At 38.5% G+C, this 17,828-nt stretch overlaps 1 protein-coding gene across 2 annotated transcripts in view; it reads left to right on the forward strand.

The window, feature by feature from the left end:
- The window catches only part of Pde4b (phosphodiesterase 4B), a 539,717-nt gene that overhangs the window by 21,269 nt on the left and 500,620 nt on the right, over positions 1 to 17,828 (forward strand). The gene's annotated exons all lie outside the window — the stretch shown is intronic.

The raw sequence follows: 17,828 nt of genomic DNA on the forward strand, positions 1-17,828 counted from the left end.
AGAGAGAGAGAGAGAGAGAGAGAGGAGAGAGGGGGAGGGAGGAGAGACAGAGATAGATAGAGACACAAGGAAGGATATATTTGAGAGTAAGGTGGAACATATAATGAATCATCCCAAACCTGACAGCTATTTAATAGTAAACAGTGGAGATGTGTTAATTTGGTGGAGTGATTAAAGAAGTGTAGTTTGCAGCAAAGAGATACAGCTTTTCTGCTCCTTAACTACTTGAGACGGAGCAGGAGGAAAGGGTCAGCCCAGTTGAGGAATGTGTGGCAAAGGACCCTTAAAACTGTGAGTAGGGATAGATACTGTCAATGTTCTCAAAGGCAAATTATTGATTTGTATCAATAATCATGAAGTTGTTGATATTCCATTTTAAATGGAAGGTAGAGCCTAATGTAGTGATCAAATTTGTCTCACAATGGATTTTCACGAAGATCAATTGCAGCACTGTTGATAATGAGAAGAATAGGAACTAGCCTTATTGTCTAATGTGAGAAAATTGTGCTAACTAGGATCAAAGCTATGAAAAGAATTTCTGTAAAGTATTTTTGAATTGGAAAAATGAATGATATTGTATAAATTAGATAAAAGCAAGGTACAATCTTGTATGTGATTTAATCCATTTCACAAGTAGCCTCTTGATAAAGTACATTTTATAAAAAAGCATCTTTCTAAAATTATAATTTCAAAAATAACCTTTTATCTGAATAAAACCAAACATACTCCTTAAATATGCTGGCAAAACAGAAGTGTGTGTCAGTTTCTTCATGAGTTGTGGACTTAAGCTGATGCCCAAGGCTGATTGATGGGTACCTTGTGAAATGGGTGCCTTCTGGGGTAACACCTGACCTCAGGGTTCTTCTCTTTATATCTGCCACACAGAAGGCATCTAAAGGTCCTTGTTAAACAGGGGAAGCACAGCCAGGAAAACAATAAGGAGAGGCCAAGAGTCTCTGCAGTTATCTCAGGAGACTGGTCACTTTCATCTCCTACTTTGAAGAAGTGAGCCTTTAAGAGTAAGGAGGTGGTATCTGTGAATGCCTCTCCAACAGCAACTGTTTTTTGTTTGTTTTGTTTTAAATTATTATCTCTTTATTTTGTTGTCTTTTGAGTTAGCTTTTTATTCCATAGCACAGGCTCACCTGAAGTCCACTTTATGACTTAGCATGTCCGAGAGCTCGAAGCGGTCCTTTTGTCTCTGCTTCCTGAGTGCTGGTCTTTCAGGTGTGAATTTCTGTAGCCACCTTAGTCACACCCCTCTCTGATCCCTCTCCTCTCCTCTTTCCTTCTCTGTCTGTCTCTGTGTCTGTCTGTCTGTCTCAAAGGAAATAAAAGACAGTTTATTCTAGAGCTGTTTTGAGGTCATGGCCCCAGAAATACAGATATAGGCTACCTTCAATTCCACTTTTTACTGGTGGCAATAAAGGCTTTAAATTTGGCTTAAGGTGGGAATGTAAGTGAATGCGCTAAGCCTTGGCTGCCCAGAGAGGATGAGGTAAACTGTAAGAGTGTGTGTCAGCATGTGTATGGTTTACCATTTATCCACCCTAACTCACGGGACTGTATTGGCTTTATGGTTTTCCTCCTGTGGTATGCCACATGCTAGCCCCCTGTGCATATTCTTGTGGCTTTTATGGTCATGATGATTCAACTTTATATGCACACTTGTTTAGTATAATTTTGTTTGTGTTTTACACATTATAAATGAATGGGAAAGTGGGGAAGAATAGGCAGAAAGAATATCAATCAGTGTTTTAGAGATTGGATCATTCATTGCTTAATTCACACCTTTATTCTTATATTTACAATAAAAACGAGTCTAGCTTGTAATATCATGAAGATATATCATGAAAGTCTCTTATGAAACTGTCACTGCAGTTGACACCTCCTGTGCTGGCTGATTTACATTCTATAAGGCTATTCACACTACAGCCGTGCTGGAGGAGCCTGCACCATAGAAAAATGCCCCTCTAGCTAAGGCAGTGAGATTTCTCCTATCAAATAGGAGTGTAGAGCCTCCTTGGCATTCAGAAACAAGGTTGGGTTCTATCAGCCATGTCTTCCCCTAGTTGGCCTTGTCCCTATGGTATCTCAGTAAAAATGCCTCAACAGCCTTCTAATTCCTCCCTCAAGAGCTTCTCCAGCCTCAGCACAGCAAGGGATGGGTGTTTCTGGAATGCAAACCCAGCTGGGTGTTTCCCTGCTTAAAATTCCCCAGCAGCATCTTGTTGCGTAGAACCCACTCCCACCTGGGTGCCCTCTCAGAATTCTGCTTGGCATCTCCCCTGGGACCCTGATCCTTCTCGGTAGCATCCTAACCTCAGCCTCATGAACCATTTGGAAAGTCCCTCCAGTGATGCCCTCTTCTGTGCTCTGTCCTTGTGTTCTTTGTCTTCCTGTCCTTATTTTGTGCCTGCCAGCTCAGCTCTACTCAGCAGAGTGACTGGTTGCTTTCTGGTATTCACAGCATCACAGAGCTGTAATTTCTGCTTCTTTCATGGGTCACCCTTAATGGCTAGAAAGAACCATGTCTTCCTCAACCAGTGTGTTAGACTGGAGATGTTTGACATTTCATTTACTTGTATGAAACCTTTGTATGCATTTACCTTTTAAAATCCCTGCAGTGAGCTACGAGCCTCATGTTGTTATGTAGGTAAGAATTTGGAAGCTTAGAGTATTAATAATTCTTATTAATTCCTTAATAAGATATCATTTCCTTAATATCTCTCTGTCCCTCCCATTGAGCTAGTCAAATAGGCTGGCGTATGCTACATTGATAAGACATGTCAACATTTTAGGGGCTTCCATAGGTCAATGTTTCATACTCAGTGCTCATTGGCAAGTAGCCAGTGTTCAGAACTGGAGTCAGCATGACAGAGAAACCTTCATTTGGAATACTGTCATTTGTCACAGCAAAAGCCAAGAGACTTGGTATATGCAAAAAAGTTTGGAATTCTCTCAGGTTCCATCAGCCAAAAAAAAAAAAGGTGGCTCTGCTGAAAGACAAAATGACAAGGAAAAGTATGAAGGCATCAGAAAGGAATCCCTCATCTGGGTAAAGCTTTTTACCAACTGAGAAACAAAAACCCAGCACAACATTTGCCATGAAGGCTGATACCATAAAATTAATATTCTCCCCCTTTTTACATGATATTTTCTGTTATACTAGAAAGAAGTAGGCTTAAAGTCTAAGTATACTTGAGCTTGTGCAGGGCCTCATCGGTTTCCCATTCACTTTGTGGGTATTTCAAACAAGACTAAGAGTAAGCTGTGAGACAGATGAACTCATAAAGAGGAAAACTTTACTCTGGCTCACAGCTTCAGGTTTTACGGGGTCTATGGTGAGGTGAAGCACAGCACCCTGGCCAAGAAGCAGTAGGGGAGCCAAACTTCTCATCTCCTGAATACTGGAGATCAGAGATGAGAGGGTGGGGTTTCTAATATCCCCTTCAAGTATCCCCCTCTTCCAATGACTTAACATCCATGTTTTCCCACTTTCTACAGTGCACACACCTCTAAATGCACTATGTGGGCATCTAAGCTTCAGCCCATGGGCTTAGGAGATACTCAAGCACAGGTTATCCAGGTTATTACTATAATGTTAGACAGCCTTAACAGTGCTGCATGGGGAACCCAGCAATGGAACATTCTTCCTTTACTGTCTCAGTGAAGCTAGCTACTTGGGGTCTTAGTAAAGAACTTTCATGTATTCTGGCCCAAGAGTATAATGCCCTGTAAGTTGTGTGAGTCCCTGGAGGAGCCATGGGTGCAGAGCAGGGCACAGGCACTCTGTCTCTCATGACTCCAACATGACCATGGCCAGGTACAATGAACTCCAGCTCATTCTGCCCCCAGACATCTTGAAGTGGTTTGTTATTTGTAAATAGTGGGACATCTTATTCTTGCTTAAGGTCGCAGGAAAGCAATTGCCATAGCAACGAGTCATCTCTTTCAACTCAGAAAGGCCTAAGGTTCCTTCTTGGGGGGAAAGACTGGAAGTTTAGGAACCTCTAATCAACGCTAGTGTAACTTATGCAAGAATTCAAACCACAGTACCAGTTCATGCCCTAGTCACTTTTCCCTGGAAAGTAAGACTCCTCACTACAGTTTCTGTGGCTGGAAACGACTGCCCAAGGAAGTTTCTATAGCTCTGGTCTCCAGACAGATAATGCCTTCCATTTTATGATAAGTGAAAAATTGGCTGCTTTTTTTCCAGTTACTATCTCTTAAATGTATTTTGTCTGCTCCTCTCCCAGACCCGTTCCCCTTTAAACTCCTATTTTGGTTAATGGTACCCGTTTGTCTTTTATCAAAGAGAAATTTAAAATTGACTGTCATTTTTAACTTCTACTTAGATCTTCAAATTGTTGATCAGTCATTTTTTCTGTCATATATGAAAACACTCATGTAATTTTTGAAAGTACTATTCATTTTTTTACATTTATTTCCTCTCCCCCCTCCCTCCCTCCATCCCCTCCCCCATTTGTGTATGTATACCATAGCATGCTGTGGAAATTAGAGGACAACATGTGAGAACTGGGTCTCTCCTTCTACCACATGGTTTTTGGGGATCAAACTCAGGTTTTCAAGCTTATCGGCAAGTGCCTTTACCCATTGAACCATCTTGGCTGACCAAAAATATTAGTCATGAAAGCCATCCTCATATGTATTGATGTATAAGGACCCATCATTTGTGCTGTGAAAATTTCTTAACAGTTAAAAAATAAGTACATTATAATATACAAGGCAGATGTAATGAAATGATTTTAATCTATGACTCAGATCAAAACCCTGAATGTTAGGAATGCAGCCAATGCCTTCTGTGTCTCCTGGCCTGCTCTATCCCTTGACTTGACATAAAAGACAAGTCAAAATAGTCATTCCTATTTTGAATGTAGTGTTCACCTTCCCATCAGATTTCACTACATAGGCATGCTTTCCTACACAAGGTTTGGACCTTATAGAAATGAGGTTAGACTAAATAATCTACCACTGTAATGATTCTGGAATTCATTCATTCTGGTGCCTGCAGCTGTAGCTCATTTATTTATAGTCATAATGACTTCAGCGCAATTCATTCACTCTTCCATGGATGGTTGAATGTTTGAATTATTTGTGTGTGTGTGTGTGTGTGTGTGTGTGTGTTTGTACTAAGTGCACATATTAAACAGTATCTTTGCAGCTTATATCTAGGGGCAGAGAGTTGTTGGGGCTGGCTGTGTCTTCACTTTACAAAATTATGCTACTTTATGTATGTTTGCGAAAGCAGTTGTAACAATTTAATCTCACATCTGTGAATGAGAATTTGTACTGTTCTGTATACCTCTTGCAGCTTGCTCATATGAGCTAAGGTTTGAAGGTATGTATTCCTGAAAAACTTGTGCACTGGAATTTAAACCCTGAGATAATAGATTGCAGTATTAAGAGCTGATGCTTTTTGGAGTAATAAGATAGACTGTTTCTTCACTAATTTGTCCCCACACCCCTCCCCAGGTCTGCTTTTCTCTTTTCAGCTGCTTCCCTTCCCTCCCTAGTTATTCCCCCAGTTTATTTCCTGTTTATGTGTAGTCCATGGCATTATGTATTTCCACTCTTCCTTCAGGCTTCTTTCCCTCTCAGGACCTCCATTCCAGCCTAATGACACACAAACACATGTTTACACATACTGTAAACTTCGGTTTGTATATGAGAGAAAATACTCAATGTTGTCTGTCTGAGACTGAATCATTTTGTATAACAACACTTTCCAGTTGTATCCATTTATCTGTCCTGGTTGTGAGTTAATCTTTAGAGCTGCATAAAGCTTCATTACATGTATATATACATTTTCTTAATCCACCTATTGGTTGATAGACATCTAGATGTAAAGTATCTCTGTGAAAAGTTGGGTGCAGACAAATAAATAGGACCAGCTTTGTAAGACCGTAATCCCACATTTCTCAATGATGCTTTAAATCTTCGGAACTGTTAGTCTGGGTCTGACAATCGAAGCCTCTTCTAGAAGAAGCTTAAAAGACATACACTTGCACATGATCCTATCCTAACCAGATAGACTTAAGGAAACAGCAGTTGAGGATATCTGAGAAAAACAACTTGCTTCTCTGTGATAGCGATAGACAAGCAATGGGGTCATGGGCATGTTGCTCTCTAGCTTTCCTGGAATACTGGTGAGAAGATACTGTGTCAGGAACTGTAGTTGGTACCTTGTGACTACCAGTGCAAAAAGAAGAATTGCTTTTATTTAATGCCCAGGGCATCTGCTATTCAAAAATGAATGCGTCCCAATTGGTGGTCATATGTTGAAAGAATCATCTGTTCATAATTCTCTCAATATTCTGCTTGAACCTCTATCTGTCTTATCTGTCTTATTGTATATTACCATCCACACAATCTATTGATTGGTCATTTCAACAAGATCTAGGTTAGTTTTTTGTTTTCTGTCTTGAAATGAGTTTCATGGGTCTTCTTTATGTTTTTTTCATTTTTATTTTTTTCTTGTATATTTTCTTTATTTACATTTCAAATGTTTTCCCCTTTCCAGGTCTCTCCTTAGGAAACCTCCTATCCCTTCCCTCCTCCCCCACCCAACTATTCCCATCCTCCCACCCTGGCATTCCTCTACACTGGGGCATTGAACACCCTCAGGCCCTCAGGCCTCTCCTTCCACTGATGTCCAACAAGGCCATCTTCTGCCACATATGTGGCCAGCGCTATGGGTCCCTCCATGTGTATTCTTTGGTTGGTGGTCCAGTCTCCGGGAGCTCTGGGGGTCTGACCTGTTGACATTGTGCTCTCTCCATTTTATATTTCCATCCACACAATCTACTGATAAGTCATTTCAACAAGATCTAGGTTAGTTTTTTTTTTTTCTGTCCTGAAATGACCTTTATGACTCTTCTTTATGTTTTCTTCATTTTTGATTTTAAAGCAACTCATTCTTTTTTACACAACATTCTGCAGGCATATTTTTGGCTACTTTACAGAGATGGCATCATCATCTTTATGGCAGTTAGAGTCATATTCAAGTTTTGTCACATATTACATCTGGAATCTGACTGGCATCAGATTTGCAGTACGCATGTTTAGTGGGAGACTTGATCCTCCTTCAGGGGATTTTTACCAAACTCTTTACCAACACAACAGCTTTACTTTCCAATATTCACATTTCTTAGGCTACACAAGATGCCTTACTGTGAAAAAGTCATTTAATGGGAGTTGAAATAGATGTATCTAAATTCTCTCAATGCTTCCTTGCAAAATGATCTTAATCTGTCATTTGCTTAATCCATGTCCCACAAAGTTTTTTGACCAACCTTGCAATGTAACATCTAATATTTACAGGCTTTTTATTCTAGAACCTGACTTTCTCTGTAAAGGGCTGGGTAGTAAATAACTAATATTTTATGAGTCACATGGTCATTATGTCATATTTTATTTTTCTTTTGTTTTTATAACTGATTCATTTATTCATTCTTAGGAAGATGCCTCACAAAAACAATGTGCAAGATAGATTTGGTTCAAGGGCTATTATTTGCCACTCTCTTCTTCCATAATTCAAGAAGCTTGTAATATTTCAAGCATAGAGAGCAATCATCTTAGGATACTTGTCAGATATATTATGATAGAGAGATATGAGTCCTCAAAGATAAGGCACATTCTAGCATGAGGGATAGATTTATTTACATAGTGATCTAGAAGCATGTACTACTCGAAGAAATGAAATGCCAAAAAACAATTTTGTGGAAGACAAGCTGAAAAATGCTTTCTGAATAAGAGAAGGATGGGTTATACTCAGTTATAGGATAAAGTATAAAAGTATAAAAGAAATAGAACAAAGAACATTACTGACATAAACACAAGATTAAAAATAGATAGAAATAGATTAGGGGACTCGAAAGATGCCTTAGTGGTTAAGGGCACTTGCTGCTCTTACTGAAGACCTGAGTTTGATTCCTAGTACCTATGTTGAGTGAATCACAAACACCAGAAACCCCAGCTCCAGAAGATCCAGTGTCTGGACTCCATGGGTACCCGCACTTTTACACATATACCCATACATGTACAAATGATTAAAATAGGAAAAAAATCTTAAATAAGAAATAGATTGAAAAAGGACAAGCCATTGTTATAGAAACACTTTCTATAACTATGATATAGTTTCTCCTTTAGGAGTTCAAGTTTAATTCTCTTTGACTTGAGTGCAGACTAAATTTAATTGGCAAAACAATTGAATATATATATGTATATATATATACATATATATATTTAAAAGGCAGTTAATTTGCAGTGAAGAACTATGGAAGTCATCACTTTCGTTAGCTAACATTTGACACTGCCACTGATGGGCTGTATAGAGAGTGAATACCTGGTGCTCAGACAAGTTGAGATTACCTTGTTCCTCCAATCTCCCAAATCCATCTCAATAATGAGAAAAATGTCAAAAATATACCCAGGTCATCTGCAAAATACCTGAAAATTACTCCTTAGATCCACATATGATCAAACTCAAGGAGAGTAAGAAGTCTCCACATACCACAGAATGGTAATAATAATAAAAAGAATAATGAGTGAAAAATTCTAACTTAAGCATATACATTGAAAATTTAGAGGACCTGGGTGTAATTCCCACACTCATGAGGTGGATCATATTGGAGGCCAATATGAGCTACCTAAGGAGCTCCAGGCCAGCATGGCTTGTAATCACACAGCATGATCCTGTCCTAGGAAGGAGAAGAGTAAAAAGAAGAGCAGAGTTTAAGCGATGAAACTGAGAGCAGAGAAACGACACATTGAGTAAAACCATGAAACAAAGGATGATCCACGTAATTGATAATTCCCCTTCCAGACTGAGCAACAGCTGTAGAGAAGCACAAAAGACTCACGGTAGGAACAAAGAGGGATCGTCATTCCTGAGTCCACACACAGTGCTAGGATGATGAGGGATAGCAAAAGCAAACGTGTGCCTATATCATCAGCAACTCTGAAAAGATAACCGGAAGAATCCAACATCTACTATATGACTCACTACTTAGTTTAACATATTTAATACAAGGAATCTAGAACATTCTACAAAACATATAAGGGCAAAATAGTCCTATTTCTTACCAATGTCTTCTTTTAAGTATTTCTTAAAATGGAAGATAAAAGGACACTCCCAGCCCACTTTATGAAGCTAAAATTATTTTAACACCAAAAAATGAGACAAAAGCTTTATAAGGACATTCTAGAAATATATTTCTCAGGAACATAAACACATGAATATTCAACAAAATATTAGAAAGTTACAATTTACAAGCACATGACTCAACTCCTGGCCAAATTTAGAGCCAAACGAAAGCAAAAGTCTCTCCATTAACCGAGTCACTTTTCCATCATTGGTGAATGCCTTTTGCAGAATAGAGAAATAACCATTTTAGGTGTGAAATCCTCTCAAGGTTATAAGGATACATCTGCAAGCTTGTTCTTTCTAATATTCTTTTATTCTTAATAATATTGCTGAGAATATAGAGACTTTCCTAGAACTCTTGGGTTAGGAGGTGAGACATGCACATTTGGGGACACATGGGCTTACAGCTGGTGTCTCTACTACAGGGTAAAAGTAGAAGAGAGAAGATGACCTGGAAGACAAAAAGTGGTGTCTTGTGAATCCGAATAAGAACTGAAATAGACTTTTGAGCAATGACAAAGAAAATATGATCTACAGGCAAGAAGTATATTTAATTGACATCTGGGTGTATTGGTCATGAGTGCTATAAACTGACCAAGCACACAGAAGAAAATTTGATCTAATAAAGAAGTGGAATGGTTTTGTGCATTAATAAGCACACAGGAAGAAGACAAGATGAAGAGTGCAAGAGGCCCTGGGGTCTCATAGGAGAAAACAATTTGGGGAGAGGGTAGTGCTACTTCATATAATAATCCACTCACAGGTTGTAGGAAATCTGTACGGTACATTGTGGTTTTGACCTGCAGAAGATTTCATCTTGCAAACATCACTAAGATTTGGTGAGCTAGAAACCAACTTTGTAAGTGTGGTGGTTTGGGTCAGGCATTTGATTACCTGGACCCTAGTTGGTGACACTGAAGAAGTTTAAGAAAAGTAGCCTTGTTGGAGGAAGTGAATAATTGGACATGACTTTGAGAGTTTAAATACTTTGTCATTTTGAATTCACTCTCTTGCTTCCAGCTTGCTGTTCAATCTGTGAGCTCTTAGCTATTCCTGTTACTCCTGTTACTTCCCCACAATCATGGACTCTCATCTCCCTGGACCTGTAAGCCCAAATAATCTTTTCTTTCCATAAATTGCATTGGTCATGCTATTTATCACAACAATAGAAAAATAATTACAAAAGATTTTTTATAACTCAAATCACTTGTTTTTAGTAGAGAATTAAAAAAAAAAAAAACCTGATACTAGTATCAGAATGCTGCTCCAGAGCTTTTCAGGGTAGCTGTACATATTCTTGATAAGGGAACTGGGTGAGTATGCATAGTTTGCCAGATGATTAAAAGGTTGTAATGAGAATTAGTCATTGTAAAATATTTTCATGTGTCCTGAGTAGAAGGAATATTGCTCTTCCTTGAAGTTAATGCAACTATGTGACATTCTAAAAAAAGTAAAAATAAACCACACGATCAGATCAATGTTATCTGAACTTGAAGGCCATTTTCAGAAAAGAGAAATAGACTTTTGTGTGTTAGATAATTTAACTTTTAAGTATCTTTGTTACCAATTTATAATATAGTCTATTTTCACTTTAATGGTATGTTATTGCAAATTTTATAGACTGGTGGGGAAAAGCATATAATTATGGAAATAGGCTTAAGTCAGATTTTAACTGCAAAAAATGTTTTCTCAAATGAAAGCTTGGAAACTATAATGAGATAGATTATGTAGCAGCTTTGCAGGAGACAGCAGCTGCAATGGCCTAACAGCTTTGCTGGTCCTCACTGGCCCTCCCTTCCCTAGAGTTATTCAGGGCTCTGTGGTTCTCAAGGATCATTCGTGAAACTCCAAACGTTTCACAAGGATGACAACAACAACAACAACAACAAAACCCCTATACCTGTAGAGGATAGATTTGGGTTCAATCCAAGTAAATATTTTCTCAGTGTGAAAAATGCTCAAAGATCGCATGAGCTGCTACAGTACATACTGGTCCAATGGAACGGATTGACTGTTCTAGCTAGGTGTGATGCTAGAAACTGCTCTCACTTTGGCTGACTATTTCTAAGCTTTGATCCTCCAATCCTTTTCTTATCTAAACTGTTTCATTTGTAATTCATTGATATTCTTTTTAGTTGTTTGTGTTATTGAAAAGCTCATCCATTTATTATTATTAATCTGTGTACCTTAGTAGCATGCTGAACCAACTTTTAAATTTCCTGGTATTTTTAAGGTAGTTTTAAAGCACAGATATCACTAAAAATTAAATTATGAAATAATGCAAACTTACAATTCTGAATTATATATAAAAGATCAGATTAAACTTCTCAGAACTCATCTTTTTCTGATTCCTTTGGTCTTAAGCATAGTTTCATATGCTGGATTTGGGTAAGTAAAACAGGGCATGAATTCTGCTGAGTGTCTCTCCCAACTTTACATTTTTAGAGTTACATAGGCAGCTTGACATAAGGCACAATATATGTTCACGCCTCAGAAATTATCTAATTTGACAATTCAGAGCCTCACCCTAGATATGTGCTTGATAAACATTTATCAAAACATCAATGTGTCAATGTTTGTCTCTCTGCCTTAGAATTTAAGCTTCACAAAAACATAGGTTTTCTTATATTTATTATCGTCAGTGTTAAGAAAAAATATGTATTTCTTGAATATATTAATGGCTAGCTCATAACAGATCCAGCAGGAGTTTTAAAAGAAAACAAAGGAAACCCAGGAGTGGGAGGTGTTGCAGTTGATTTTTTTTCTTTCCAGTGGACCCACCTTGGATGTTTTGTTGGTCTAACGGGTGAATGGGAAACCATGTCTAATACTGTCTAGCTTGCAAATAGAAATAACTCCTCCCAGTTTTCCAAAGAGAGCTTCACAGAGCAATTCCTGACCTTTTAACTAGTTCCTTCCATTGGGTTCAGTGCAAGCACTGTTGCAGCTTTTATGAACAAAGAGATATGAAATTAATCCTTTAAATCAGATATCTGAAAGCAGGAAGAATAAGATGAGGCTGGGAAGTGATCGGGCATCAGTCCAGACAAGCCAGGCTGGGATGGCCTATGTCAAGTCTGAGTGAGCAAGAAGGAAGGCAAACGCCCATTCTCTCAGAGCTTCCACTGGAAAGTTCTCTGTACTTTGTATGCACTGCCTACCTTAATGAAGCCACCAGAGGAATGGCTCTTGGCCTAATTTTAACATATATAAAATATGTTTTCTGAGAACTTTGTGTTACAGTAGACCAGCGTCTATGATCTACAGATCCATGGTCTGCCTCTGACTTTGGTATGCATGGCACTTCAAGGAATAGAATTAGTTGCCAGCAATTACATAGACTTCTACAAACAATCTGGCTTCCCTTAGCATAGTGTATTCACTAATACCAGACTTAAATAACAAGGTGGGAATCTAACTGAGCTGTTCCCTGGCTGGACCATGCACTTCCCAGCCCATGGCCATCTCCACCATGTCTGGGTATACTATATGGGGCATCTGTACTCTGTCAGGCTATCTGACTGGCCCTTGGAGTCTGATACTACTGCAGATATATTTTCTCATATAGTATTGAGACATGCAACAATTGATGCACCAGATCTAACAAAGGTTAGATTCTGTTCTTTAGCAGCAGATAATAACTTACACTAGGCAGCTAGCCTCCCTGGGTCCAATTTTCTTTAGGTGTAACTGAAATGGCTGAACCAAGTGGTCACTGATGCCTTGGCATTCTGTGCCAACACCGAACAAGATTAACACCTGTGCTATTTTCTTTCAGATCTTGTTTACAAGTCTTCTATTTTTCTATCTCTGTTGTGTTCCTTTCACCATCTCCATCTCTATCATCTTGTAAAGATTATTGTCCTCAGGATGGGTAGAAAATAATGTGTATTTACTTGATCTATATAGAAAGGAAAATTGATGTCATTCTCTATATGTGATATTTTGCTTCATTTCTATGTTGTCTTCATATAGCAAGAAGAAGAGAAACATATTCTCCAAAGGATTTCAGAGCTCAAAGGAATATTTCTTTTTATATCACCATCATCGTTTTTGTGTATAGTCTGCTCATAGTATAAAGAACTCAATTGCTGGGAACATTCACTTCTAAATTTTAAATAGACCAACAGGCACCAATTATCATTAAGCTCCTGTGGTGAAGGATAGTTTAGATACAGGTAAATGCTACCCAAGACACTCATTTATTTGAAAGACAAAATACGTATCACATCCAAATGGATAGTATCTGAATTAGTATTTTTAAAACCTGGTTCACAAGAACACAGATGATTTCTCAATATAACTTGCACTCCAGGAACCAGAGAATAAGACACTGGACAGCTCTGAAGGGATGTGATGTTGTTTGAAACATACCTAATGTAGCATATTCTTATAGTGCCTTTTTTACTCTTTGGTTTTGTGTGTGTGCTTTAGTTCATCAAAATCCATACTGACAAGATATTTAATTGCCTCTGGTTGTGGAGGGTGACATTAGGGATCATGCAGAAATAAAATCTGCAGAGAGATATGCTTTCAAGGTAGAAATAATTTGGGTTAGGACAGTTTACATTTTAGTTTCATTGATTTGTCTGTCCTTTAGACCAATATAAATATGTGTATTTTGTATGTATGCATGTTCAAAAGAATTTGTGACATACATTTGCATGTATGTTATATATATATGTATTTGTAATGTATATTTGTGTGTGTTGTATATCTAACAATGTGTACTTATGTACATTTGTATTATATATGTGTGTGTGTGTACTTGTGTCCATATGTATTTCTATGTATGTAGATTCATATGTACTATGATCTCTATCTGTGTCTGTATATATGCATGTTTTTGTGTATGTGTGTTTTTCTTTCTTTATAGTAAGAGCAGATACTTCCAGTGATTTACACAGCTCCAGTAGATGGCTGCATAAATTATATTATATCAGCCATTCACTCAATTGCTTTTCTTTGCTTTCTCTGTGCTTTGAAGAAATACAGCAAAAAGTTTTTACACCCCTCTGGAAAGGTTCCTCTGACATGAGTCATTCTTATAGATCCATAAGATATCAGATTGTTGTTGCTTGAAAACAAAAAGTGCAAAAAGAAAGATAGAAGGGCTATGGAACAGAAAGAATTCAGTGGGGGCGGATGGACCCTATACATTATCCCATTGTGTTGGTTGATGAACTTAAAAGGATTGTTCTGAAGAAAATAGCATTTCTGAAAACTACTCACAAGAATTAGCAGTGCCAGGGCTATAATTAAGATAGAAAAATTCACCGTGTCCTTTAAACACTAGAAATTACAGCAGCAGCCCGAGTAAAAATTCTTTATGCTATTTACATACAGATTTTCATGATTTTCCAAGATTTGACTTTTTTTATCAGATGTTCAAGTTGCTATGACTTTAAACACAGGAAAAAAACTTTTAAAGACATTTATTAGCAACTTTTGTGCTGTTATCTCTTTTTTTGAGAGCATCCTGTTCAGATCCATAGCCCTTATCAACTGGGTAGCTTATTTTAATTCTGATTGATTGGTTGATTGATTGATTGATTGATTTTAGTTCTTTTAGATCCTGGCTATTAATATAGCTAGCCAAGTCCTCTCCACTCTGTGGGCTTTCTCACCATTTCATTAATTACCTCATTTGCTGTACAAAAGCATCTTAGTTTTCTGAAATCCTATTTGTCAATCGTTGGCCTTCATTCTCAAGCAAACAGTTCTATTCAGACAGTCCTTTCCTGTACCTTTATCCTGTAGGGAATTATCTTTTTTCTTCTGGAAGTTTCAGCATCCCATGCTAAGATATATCTTAAAAAGTACTCCATGTGCTTAGCAATTAGGAAAATACAAATTAAAACTACTTTGAGATTTCACGCTACCCTGTTCAACATGGCTAAGATCAAACGGAGATTGCTGAGGACATCAGGAAATGTGTGCAGCCACTCTGGAAATCAGAGTGGAGCATTCTCAAAAGGATAAAAGTAGACCTATCATGTGACCTGATAATCTTATTCTTTGGCATATGCCCAAAGTTTTCAATATCCTACTACAGAGATCTGTGCTCAGCTGCTGTGAATAGAAAACAAACTAAATGTTGGTTAACTGATGAATGGATGATCTAAGTATCATATATATATACACACATTAGAACATTGTTCAGTTAATAGGAAAATGAAATCACAAAATTTTCAGATTCATGGATGCAATCAGAGGCCACCTAACGCCATGAGCAGGAGACAGGGTTAGCTCTCATGCCTTCAAGCCTGGTTCATCTGCACCCACAACTTCAAATCCAGCTCCACTGTGCTGCCCAGTCAAGACTGGTGGCCCACGCATTCAAATGCTGTAGCCTTTGAGAGGCTGGGACAGCTCTCTTCCCACAGACCTCGTGGCTGGCTCACCTGTGCCTTGGCCATCAGAGTCAGCTTCACTGTATTGTCCCGGGGAGGTCCGGAGTCCTCTCTCCTGAGTGCTACAGCCACCTAGAGAGCAGGGATAGTTTTCCCACTCATGACCTTTCCTGGCCAGCTCTTCTGGCTACTGTGTGTGATAGTGGGGGGAGGGGATGTGAAGGACATCACTGCCACACCCATGACTTCTCACGCCAGAACTCATGGCCTTCTCACAGGGGCCAAGCTCTCCTGTGCTCTCAATTTATGGGTGGCTTAACTGTGCCTACTCCATCAAGGTCATCTCTACTGTGTTGACCAGACAGGTGCAAGCAGCAGGCAAGGGACAAGGCCAGCTCATATGACCTCAGAGTGTTCTATTTTATTTATGGAGCCTACCTCTGAACCTTTAGAGTTGAGTATATAACCTGAAGGACCTACAGAAGCTGGGAAACTGGAAAGGGATCTTGGGGCAGGGGAAGGAGCTAGAAAGAGGGGATAAAACACAGGAACTAGGAAAGGGATAGGGAAAATCTAACTGTGACCTTTAAGTAGAGAAGGGGAAAGAAGGGAGAGCAATACAGAGAGAGACACAGGAAGGAGAGACAAATAACAGTAAGGATTTTGAAAAGGCCATAGGGAAGCATGTTATTTTAGAAACTTATTTAAGGATACATATATCTGTATGTGTACACTCGTGTGCATGTGTGCGCACACACACACACACACACATACACACAGTGTAAGTGGAGTTATGCTACATCAGGTCAATACTCTCTATAAGAGCTACAGATTCTCTAGCAAAATCCCCAGTGCCAGACATTGTAAACCTCCAATCAAGTTGGTCAGGAGGGCCCAAGAGGCTCCCCAAATGATAAAGCCATTGCCCATGGTTGCCTCACAGTTCTTGAAGGTAAAATTCTATCGCTGATGATACCACACACTACGGACATAGGACTCGAAGAGGTCGAGCTGAACTAATCTAGCTGCACTGACTTGGAAGCCTCTTACCAGTGACTAACTCTCCTAGCATCATAATGCACTACAAAAGCTAGCAAGACACAAAATCAACCAGTAGTCCAGCCTAGCTGTAAATTCTACAAGCAACAATAACAACCAGCCCAGCAAGCTATCACCAATGGTACTATATACTCGTATCTTGGTGATAACCACCTGTTGTCTAATTGGGCTTAAAGCCTCCCCTATCACAGAGAATTCATTCCTGTTTGTTTAAACCTAGCCAATTCTCTGTGACCTTGGGGGTCATAGACCCCAGAGGAGAACCTACTATTGCTATTTTCCTAAGCCAATATAATTTCTAACTGTACTCCAAACACTTACATTTATATCCACAGATAATTTTAGCTTTCATTCTTCAGCAAAAAGGTCTCTCTCTCTCTTTTTTTTTTTTTGCAGCAGATGAAAACTATTTCAGGGATCCATAACTGTTTAAAATGCAGGAGGTAACAGTCCTTATACCAAGGCTCACGAAACAGTATGGAAGCGAGAGTAGGGAAATTGCGAGAGCCAAAGGACTAGATTGCCTTCTGTGAGACAAGAGTCTTCTGGATATGACAGGGATGCTGTACCCATGAAATAACAATAGTGTTTAACCAAAACCTGCACAATGATACCACCAGTTGACATTACAAACCAACAGGAGTAGAAGAAATTTCACAAGATCTCACGCCTATATGAAGATGATTAATGGCTGCTGAGAGGAGAATCCTGTGTCCATGGATGAGCCCCCTGATAAATTATAGAAATCTTGAGTGGTCCACTCTAGACAACATATACCTACAAGTAACACTAAATGGACTCAGTAGTGTGTGTGTGTGTGTGTGTGTGTGTGTGTGTGTGTGTGTGTGATAATTATAATTATGGAGGAAAAGATTAAGAATTTAAGAAGGGTGGTGGTCTGGGAGGAATAATAAAGGGGAGAAGGAATGGAAATGGTGCAAAATGGTACTCATATTTGAAACACTCAAAAAGTTAAAGAAAAGAGCATAGAACAAAAAGAAGTGAGTAGCATGAAAGTAGAGTATAAATTACATTTGATAAAAAGATGATTAATGCATTGATAGGTATACTGAGAGATCCAACTCTGTCCTCAAAACTCAGTCAATAAATAGGTCTATAGGCTACATTATTTCTTAATAAATATGGTAAGGCTTTTAATTTAATATAAAAAACATACTATCCATCTATCACTTATCTACTATTCATATTATATATGTATATGTATACACATATACATATACATACAT

This window comes from Mastomys coucha, unplaced genomic scaffold, assembly GCF_008632895.1.
Source record: "Mastomys coucha isolate ucsf_1 unplaced genomic scaffold, UCSF_Mcou_1 pScaffold18, whole genome shotgun sequence".
NCBI classification, from domain to species: domain Eukaryota; kingdom Metazoa; phylum Chordata; class Mammalia; order Rodentia; family Muridae; genus Mastomys; species Mastomys coucha.